The sequence below is a fragment of the Pleurodeles waltl genome, chromosome 4_2, assembly GCF_031143425.1.
Source record: "Pleurodeles waltl isolate 20211129_DDA chromosome 4_2, aPleWal1.hap1.20221129, whole genome shotgun sequence".
In the NCBI taxonomy this organism is placed as follows: domain Eukaryota; kingdom Metazoa; phylum Chordata; class Amphibia; order Caudata; family Salamandridae; genus Pleurodeles; species Pleurodeles waltl.
This window is the reverse complement of record NC_090443.1, coordinates 504753089-504763470: the sequence shown is the minus strand read 5'-3', so window position 1 is coordinate 504763470 and position 10382 is coordinate 504753089. Positions and strand designations below refer to the sequence as shown.

The following is a 10382-nucleotide window of genomic DNA, read 5'->3' as shown; positions in this document are numbered from 1 at the left end:
CTAACTGTAGCATCACTTTAACCTTTTCTTAAGTGAATTTCTTGGGATTTTGTAACAAAGTAGTAATTTATCACTGTAGGTAAAACCAACTCCCCTAACCCCCTCCCAGTGCATGGCCTCTGACCGTGTGTGCTTGGAGGATGGGAGGGCGTTGTTAGCTGCAGGGCCTGGTATTATCTTGAGAAATTCAATTTAACAAATAGTCAAGTAATGATTTAATAAAAGAATAAAGGGTCTGTAACGTCGATGGTTTACCAAGAGTGATGTGTGTATGGATTCAGTGTTAAAACTGATGACTTCTTAAGATGGTGCTTTATCGGAGTTACTGATTATCCTTATAGTTAGTTCCATAACTTGTAAAGCTAAAGTCACAAAGTCAAGCTTTCAAATAATTAGTTTCAGGATATTTTAGGTTTCATTATCCCTTCCATTCCTTAACCCTTTCATTTTTTCAGGATGTTATTGTTTAACACTCAAATCATATGAATTCTCAGTCTGTCAGCGCACCAGATATTTGCTCGTCCATGGTGTGGCTCATGAAACTGGTCTCTACTTTCCCACACACACCTGGAAGTTATCGCACTCTGGATGACGTAAGATATATCACACCAATCCTATTGTTCTTAAGCTGGTTTTAAAAGCTGGTCCACAAGTAGGACATATTTCTTCTGCACATCTAATTTGCCGTTGTTCATCCTGATGGATTATCTATTCCTTCGATTCATCAACTCTTCATAATCCCATAACAGAAAAGAAAATATAATTTTTCTACAATACCAGTTCTACATTATTGATACCTTCATTACATTCCTAAGCAATCCGTGCCCTCCCAAAAGAGCCCAGGGAAGTGAATATGATTTCAGGTCTTTCTACGTCTTTAATAGTTGAAAATTAATGAGAGGTCAAATGTCACCCAGATTCATGCTTTAATTATCAGTGCTCTTGGCTCCTTTTCAGTGATTGTGTTGCTTTGTTTCCTTATAAGAGATATGCATACCAGAAACGTTTCCTCTTATAACTCTTTAAAAAAAAAAAAAAGAAATAGTACATAAATGTTGATGCAGTAACAGAGTGTCATGTATTTATAACTCCATTTCAATATTCTGGTGCGGTTTTTAATATGAAGTGCTGATTTGTTTAAAAGATGGAAATACAAATATGTTTTCGCCATTACAGAGGTGACGGTTGAGATATATATTTCTCTGTTGAGTATGTCTGGGCATATTCCAGCAAAATTCAGGATCCATCATGCATTGCGTTACCATGTATTCAGCCAGGTAGAAAAAGATTTTTGAAGCTGCAGGAAAAGCGGTCTAAATTGACTGCAAGCTGAATACGTGGAAAAGGCTTAAATTGAGTCCTGGACACGGCTACTGGTGGTCTTTGACACTGCTTGGCGCCAAATGACTGCACTCTGTGCTGTTTTATGATTAGGTTTGAGTGGACGTTTGAGAAATTTACAGTGCTTTGTAATTTGTGGCAAGATTGATTCTCCATCTCCTGTTTTCTTCCATTACTCTGGTCCTCTGCCATTCGCTGGGGAGGGTCTAAGTAGTTTACTAAGAGCATAGTGTTTGGCATAGTTGTAACAAAACATTATTTGGGTATTTTTCCGAGACCCTTTCAGGGGGCCAAGGGACATGCATTGACTACGGGGCCCAACGTTATGGGTTGAGGCCTTTTATTCTTGACATCCTGGGGCCTGATCTATTATGGATGCTGAGTAACTGGGCCAAGTACCTCTTCTGCACTTGACTCCCTGAGTGTACACGGTCTGAGTGGTCCAAGAATCCATTGGAGGGGGAGGTGTGGATACCGATCATGAATACGGGCTCACAACTCAAAATGTGAGTAGCATCAATAAATCATTGTCCAGCCAAACAGTATCTTTTATGAAAAAAAGGAAAATATGTTTTTGCCACTAGCCAACACAAGGGCAGAATACAACATTCAAAAACAACTACACAATCCCCCTTGAGGCCGTGGCTGTAGTGTTTCAGTGGCGATTCCCTGTCCTACTCCCTCCTAGTGTTAGTGAACAGTGAATGACCACTCTCGCTATTGGCAACATCCAGGGTATGCCTTACTAGCAATCTGAGTCTCAAAGAACCAGTTCGGCTTTCAATTAATGTCAACAGTGTTCTAATGCTAGAGAGCAACTTAGTAGCAAGTTCCTCTGGGGCCGATAGACTTGACGCCAATTTTATCCAATTTTATCCACACAGACAGTAGTTCCTGAGTGCACCCCATTAGTAGGTGCTCCAAGCTGCTGCAGCCAAGTTCAGGCGAGTCAGCCACAGGTGGGTCAGGCTGCAGCACACAGGATCTCACTCAGTTGCGCTCCTGAATCAACTGGAGGCTTTCTGCAGATACCCCTGTAGGGTGAGTGTTGGTTAAGCTCACTTGGGTGGGGGGAGGAGGGTGGTCAGTGGCTACGATGATCCTGTTCTGGGTCCCTCGTCTGAGTGGCGGTGCTCCCATAGCATCATCCCTTTTCAAATGGGGTAGACCAATTCGCAGTTCTTGGTGATCCTAATGACCCGCTTCGGCATACAGTGTCACCACAAGGCACAGTCCATGAGCTTGAGCACAGTCAGCATGGTGATACTCCTGATACTCTCCACGGAGGCCCCTCCTGGGCTACGAGGTCGCCACTCTTCTACTGCGCTGGGCTATGGCCCCATTCGCACAACAGTCTTTCACTGATGGCTCCTCCTGGCATACGGGTTGCCAATTCTCTATCATGCTTGGGCTGAGGACCGATCAGGGCAGAATGACATATGGAGAAGTTCAGAGGCCCTCTCCAGACAGACAGGGTTTGCCAACTCTGTCTTGCTCATGGGTGACGCAATCGGTGCAGCAGCCGTTTCCTTACACCTCGCACAGGCCGTCCTCTCAACAGAGCTCCCCACTGGACTTTACTCCCTCCAAGACTCTTCTTCCTCACAGGACACACTGGTCTTGGCAGGTTCAGGTGCTTCAGGGCAGGTGGTCCTAGATTCCCTGGATGATGTCCCGCATCCAACAGGGAACTAGCACCTTGGTACCCAGTCCTGGTCACAGAGTCTTGCAGAGCTTTCCCCTTCCCCTCCTCATGCAGCCCATCTGGCTGCTTGGCAGGTGACAATTTTTGGGGTCTCAACCTTCCCTTGTAATAGTCCATTTCCATTTCAGGTCTGACTCTTTGATGTTTTATGTTGGCGTTCTGCTCCTTTTGAAGTGTCCACTCTCCTGCTCCCTTTTCCTCTTGAGAAGCAGTCTGCCACAGCAGAACTGTCTCAAAGGCTGATAGTCCCACATCTCAGGACATGGGAATGGCTAGAGTTCTCACCTTGATGCTAGCCACAGTAACTTGTGAATGGGAAGGTTAGCCCAGGCCCCGGCCCTACTCTTTTGATTCTGTTATTAGCCCCATCTCCTTCCTGAGATATGACCAGGCCACTTCCTTGTGACCTCTCACTGAATCAAAGAGCACCCTATGAAGTGTACAGGGAAACCTTGTGCTCCCTTCCCCAGTGTGTGTTCCAACTGTAGCATCTTCCCCAGCCTGGTACCCTCTGAATGACTAGGCCACACAAGGAGCTGTAAATCACACATCTTTATTTCTCTGCATGTGCCTGTGAGCTCAAACATTCTAAAGCAGACTTTCATGCATTCTTTTCTAGCGATTATATTATACACTGATGCAGAGACTTCAGGGAGGCATAAAGTTCTCGTTCTAAATCATGTAAGTCACTACATCTTCCCCTCTGTTAAATGAAAAATTGTTAATTCTCAGAAAATCATTAGACAGACACAACTATCTATATATACAGTAACATTTTACAAATATATCTCTTCAATTAATCTTCTTGGTGCTTTGATCTGTCGACCTGATCTGGTTACTGGACTCTGTCTTCAATGTTAAAAATTGCCAATGATGTTCAGGAATCAGCAATCAGCAACAGTCATTGAATTTTCACAATCTTTCTTTCACCATTGCGAGTTGAAGACTGATGAATCACAGGGTTGAAGTGAGAAGAGTCTCTGGTATGATATTTCCTTGATTGGCAGGTAGTCACCAGGTATCCTTTAGTAGACACTACTCAAAAAGGTTCAGCATCGTAAGCAGCATCAGATTTTCTTTTCTACAGTTTTCGAGCGATTACCAAATCTCCTTCTCGGAATGAGTGGTCTTTCACATGTCGTCTCTTACCTGCATATGGTTTCGTTTTCTGTTTTTCAACCGAGTCCCTCGTACAAATCAAGTTTTCCCTAGTAGGTCTCTCTCTGGCCCATTGAGGTATCTTAGTTGCCATTGCTCTCCCAAACATCAAAGTCGCAGGACTTTCACCTGTGGTCGGTTGCGGTGTTGAATGATAGGCTTGTAGAGTAGAGTTCAGCACTGAGCTTCTCAAGAGTTGCCCTCTGCACTGCTTTCTTCAGCATACTCATTAGCCTTGGGCAACAAGGGTGTGATCTTTTGATGCTTTACATTCAGATTCTCTATAAATTATTTAAATTCTTTGCTGTTAAAGGGTGGATTAAATGGCTGGCAAACCCCATGTTGCAAATATGCCATCATGTTTTTCAATTACTCGTTCATATGTTGTGGTTGAGAGATCTTCGACCAATGTAAATGTGAATATTCATACATTATCACCATTAAATGATTTCCATTGTCAAGTGGACTAATGAAAACAATGGCTGTTTTCGCCAAGGCATGTTTAGGGAGTCTGACATGTTTAGCGTATGTTGAGTGCCTCTGGTTGACAGGCAATTGCATATGTGACAGGCCTTATATTCCTTTTCATCTAGGTATGGAAACCAAACTCGGTCTTAGAAAGCTCTCTTTGTAGCAACATTACCATGATATCCTTTGTGAGCCACTTCTATCACCTTTTGTCATAGACTCTCTGAAATTTGGATCTTCTCAGAATAACTCATTCCTTCGTCATGGATGAATTATCAATAACTTTCTTGTACTTTTGATATTCACTATTATGACTGAGAGGTCAATCATGTTTGTTCCACAACTGATGTATAATTAAGTCTTTTAACTTTAGCATGTCACTATCATGAAGCATAGCAGTGACAATCTGGGCTAACCATACAGTGTTGTGTAGGCTCTCATTATCCTAATGAGACTAATGGATGTCGGGGTGCAGAATCGCCTGCGGTGTGGGAGACTGAGTCTGACCCACTACAGGTGACTCCTGTCGCCTCATTCCGGGTTCTGCTTCGGCTAAGTAGCAGTGCCTCATCTCTACCCCAGGGCAGGGATGATTGGGCAGCCGAGCGCATGACATAACTGGTTTCTCAGGGAAGCCGTGGTCAGGTCTCATCTGTTTCTCTCAGTTACATTAGTCTTGCATACACAATGAAAAACAGTTGCAGTATATATTTCAATAATGCTTTAATAAAGCGACTGCATCTTACATAGCAAAGTGTGGACTGCAATAACCAAGACGATACAGCATGACAAGATTAATACTGTGACAAGGAGAGTAAAACATAAAAATAGTGCTACTATATTGTCACTAGAGTCAACAGACTAATTCCTAGCTAAGCTATGATAGAGCACAGGATGTTAAGCTCTAATTCTGCCCTTCAGATTCCCCTGGGAAGACATCATCCCCCATACCTGAGCAAAGGCCTGAAGTCTGTAAAGACAGCTGTAGCAAAGCATTCGGCAATCAGCATACAGTTGTGGTTCTCTGGCTGGAATCTCCCTTTAACATGTAAGGGACAGGCAAGTGTTTTTATAATAAAACAGCCGATGTTCGGTGAAAATGTCCCTACGTAAGGATGTGTATTTTCCATGAATGTCAGACTAAACTTATACCACGTTCACCCGCAATCTATCTTACTGTGGCCTTGGAAAAAGCACAAAGTGAACAAGAATGTCTTGTTTGAGAACAGAGTGCTGGCCTAGGCAAAAACAGTCAAATAGAGAGAAAATAAAACAAGACCGTAAAAGTGGCTGCTATAACAATAATAAAGCAAAGCCAAATAGAATATATCTAGGTTAAAGTGCACAGCGGCAGGCCTAGTATGTTAAAAGCATGTGCATGAAGCTATAACTAAAATGGCTACACAACAACAGCTGCTGGTGGACTTGACAATGAAATTGATGTAGTCCTCAGTCGTCGTGAATGGAGTGCAGTGATCTTGAATGGGCACTTTCGAAAAGTAGTCAGCAGGATTTTGATCTTTACTCGGTCGATGCACAATTGTATAGTCGTACTCTTGCAATTATAGTCCCCTATTCTTCAATTTAAGGAAGCATCTTGGCCTTTGGATTGCCATAAATGGTAAGCAAGGCTTGATAATCAGTCACCAGCATAAAAGACTTTCTGTACAGGAATACATGTAAATGTTCCCAAGCCCATCCTACAGCTAAACCTTCCTTTTCTGGCTGTTTGAGAAAAACATCTACTAAAAGGCCACAACATGTTGTCTTGCATTAGGGCATTCACTATGTTGTGCAAGAATAGCACCTGGCCCAACTGGGCTAGCGCAAACTGCAATCTCAATATTGAGCTTAGGACTGAAGTGAACTATTTCTGTAGCATTTTCTTTGACATGTTTGGTTCTCTTGTAAGTTTTTTCACATTCTTGTGACCATATAAAATAAAAACATTTCTTGGCTAACTCTTAGTGGAGTGTGGGCAGTGGCAACGTTCTTTATGTATCGTGAACAGTAGCTGGCGATTTGGTCATTCTAAGAAAAGAACATAACATTGAACATCTTGGGTTGGGGCGGTGTTCAGATTATGGTAAAACTTGTACTTTTGCAGGATCAGAAGTCGTGCCGCCATCAGAAATGTGGCCAAAGAATTTCAGTTTTGTTTTTTTGAACTCACACTTGTCGGCCTTTAAAGTCAAGCTGCATCATCAAGTAATTGACATACATGTGTTAGGGCTCTATTGTGCTCCTTCTGTGTAGCTCCAAAAAATAGTATATCAATGCTATAGTTAAATGCATTCACAACAGGTTGTATGATCCGTCATATGATGTCTTGGAAAAGTTCTGCAGCCAATGACACGCCAAAACCAAGTCTTTTCCATCTAAACAAACCAAGATGTGTAGCAAAAGTTGTAATATATACCTGCAGTTTTCTTCTAGATCCCATTGATATCTTTTTTTTAAACCAAGTTGAGAAAAGATCTTCACACCATTTATTTGCGTAACCATGTCTGCACTGTGCAGCCCTGTATGTCGCTCATGTTCAACTTTTTTGTTCCCTTGTTGCATGTCAACTCACATGCGCACAGCTCGTTCATGTTTTTTTTTTTTTTTTTGTCAACACTTTTTGGGGAGAGAACCATGGTGTTTGACCAGTGAATCGTTCAATAATGTCATGCTTAAACAATGATTAAAGTTCTTTTTCACCAGCTTCTTGTAGATGAAAAGCAACTTCTCCAAGACTCTGAGCAACAGGATGGACAATCTCTTAATTAAGTAGTTTTACTTTCATAGTCTTTAACTTTCCCAAGCTATAAAACAATGAAGGGAATTGACTTACTATTTTGTGATGAACATTCATGTTGTATTTTCAGAAATTCAGTCCCATGTCATAGCGGTGTTGAAACTACGCAAGGAGTCACTTGCTGCTGTACCTTGAAGTACATGGATCGGTGCTCGGACTTTTGTTTTCTTATGCTTTACTGTCGCTATAAATGAGGCTGACCACAAGGCTTTAATAACAGGGTTTCTAAACGAGAAATATGCTCACTGTTTTGAAGATAAGCTGCTTTAGCTGCTAAATGAAGCCTAATAGATGAATATGCCAGATTTGCTTTCTGTAAGTGTAATAAATAGCATACAATTTCTTGTACTGAACAGTTAAGTGGGTCAATATGTTTGGGTTGACCATAGTACACAAAACGTTTCCATTTAGCAGCATAACATCGTCGAGTTGTGGGTCTGCGTGCCTCCTTTAGAATTTTCATACATTCAGATGGAAGTTGTAGGTAAACTTTCTTAGCCATATCACAGGATTGAGTGTGCTGGGATTTGGGTGTCTGAATTGACCTTTGCTTTGGGTCAAAAGATCTGGTCTGTTTGGTAGCTTATGATGGGGTACCACAGGTAGATCCAGTAGTGTTGTGTACCAATGTTGATGTTCCCTTATGGGAACTATGGGAATCAAGGTGAGTGAGGTTTGTCTCATCTTCTTTACCAGAAATAAGTTGGGGAGATGGAAAAGCCTAAGCAAATATCCCTGACCAGTTCATCCATAGACCATTGCCCTTGGATTAAGGGTGTGGGTAGCGGGAGGCAAAGCTTTGGTATTTTTAAATTTTCTTTTGTGGCGAAATAGGTCTGTGTCTTGAGTCCCCCACATTTGAAAGTATTTCAGAATTACTTCAGGGTGAATTTCCCATTAATGGACTTGTTGCTGCTCCTGCTTAAGAGGTCCGCTAGTTCATTGCCCATCCCTGGGAGAGTTAAGTCCATATAAGTGTTCTGAGAGAACGTACAGATTGAGAGGCTTGAGATCTAGAATTGGCCTTAATGTGGCATCTTTTTTTTGGTATTAGGAAGTATAGCGAATATACTCCTGATCTCTGTTGGAGTATGGGCATTAATTCTGTGGCTTCTTTACACAGTAGTGATTGTACCGCCTCTTTTAGTTGATTGAGATGGTCCCGAGTAAGTCGGTGTGAATGAGGGGGGAATGTTTGGTAATGAGTTCCAGTCAATAACCATGTTGGATAATTGACAGAACCCACTAGTCTGTAGTGATGTGTTGTCATTGTAGATACAAATTTACCAGTCTTCCTCCTACAGGAGATGTGTGGGATGTGGGGATGGTGATTGAGTCACTGTTTATTTGCAGTAGTGGAACCTCTGGAAGTAGTTGGTTTGCCTCTGCCTCTATTTTTGCATGCTTTGTAGGAACCTTGAAATGAACCTATTGTGTAAAATTGTGAGGTGCATTTTTGCTGTGAAATGGATGTTGTTTCTGTGGCTGCTGGCTTGAAGCCACCTCTAAATTGTGGCTTTCGAAAGCCCCCTCTAGCAGGGGTAGCGTATAACGCACCCATTGCTTTAGCCGTTTCAGAATCTTTCTTCAGTTTTTCTTTTAGTTACGTCCACTTCTGGGCTGAACAAAAAATGTTCCTTGTCAGACAGCATGTTTAAGACTGGTTGTTGTATCTCCGGTTTGAAGCCTGAACATTTTAACCAAGCATGTCTACAGATGATTATGCTGGTGTTTGTGCCTCTGGCTGCAGTGTCAGTCGCATCTGTAGCACATCAAGTAGCATTATTGGAAATTGCCTGTCCTTCTGTAACTGATTGCTGTCACCGCTTTTAATGCTGTGGTGGAAGGTATTGTAGCAATTCTGCTATCTGGTCCCAGTGAGCCCTGTCGTATCTAGCTAAATGAGCTTGGGAGTTAGCTATTGTCCAATGGTTTGCCGCTTGTGCGGCTACCCTTTTTCCTGCAGCATCTAGCTTTTTGTTCTCCTTATCTGGAGTAGGAGACGTTTTCCTTGCTGCACTAACCACTATTGAATCCGGTGTAGTTCTTATGGAAACTGGGTCTGAAGGAGCCAGTTTATATTTTTTATCTACTCGAGGAGTGATAATTGTAGTTTTTACTGGTTCTTTAAAAATATCAGATGAATGCCTAAGCATCATAGGTAGCATTGGGAGGCACTGATATTCCTTATGTGTGGATGTTAGTAAAAAGGAAATCCTCCTCTATCAGGTCTGTGTGTGTGCATCTGCACATTATGGTATGCAACTGCTCTTGCTTAGCTCCTGGTGAAGGTAGTAGCCTTCCACCACTATGTGGGTAGAGCTTAGAGTGCCCCTGTGAGTCCAACAAGACTGCAAACCATGAGACATGCCTATATCTTGGCACACGTGCAGGATCCATGTTTGCCTATGAAAAAAATCAGGATTAGTGACCCAGATATCAGTACAGTTAGTTGGGCACTCAGGGCAAGGGAGCATGTCTGTTACCATGTAGAGGACTTTTCTCTCCCAACAGGTTTGAAATATATGAGAGACTTGATCTTGATGGTCTTTGTTTTGTGTTTGCAACTTCAATAACAATGTTTGAAACTGAAGAACATCTAGAATTTGAGTGCTACGCAGAGAGGAAAGTCAGGTGATCGGCAAGGCAACTTTGTCCAAGTAGTAAGTTGGGATTTCGAAATGTTTTCTAGAACAGGAGTCTTGAAACTGGTGGTGGGCCTGCCTAGAGGGTGGTCTCAAGTGATCCTATGGTGGGCGCCAGGCTATGGCCAAAAAGAAGCATCATGCAGATAACAGTGCTTTGTTTTAAGCATAAAACAATGTATTGCATTTTTTTAAAAGTAACAAAACTTAAATGCAATTTTTAAAATAAGTCTAGACATATTTAAACGTTGCCAACATAACAGAA

General features: G+C 42.1%; 1 protein-coding gene across 4 annotated transcripts in view; it reads left to right on the top strand.

The window, feature by feature from the left end:
* SUCO (SUN domain containing ossification factor) overlaps nucleotides 1-10382 on the top strand; it is a 481248-nt gene that overhangs the window by 99310 nt on the left and 371556 nt on the right. The gene's annotated exons all lie outside the window — the stretch shown is intronic.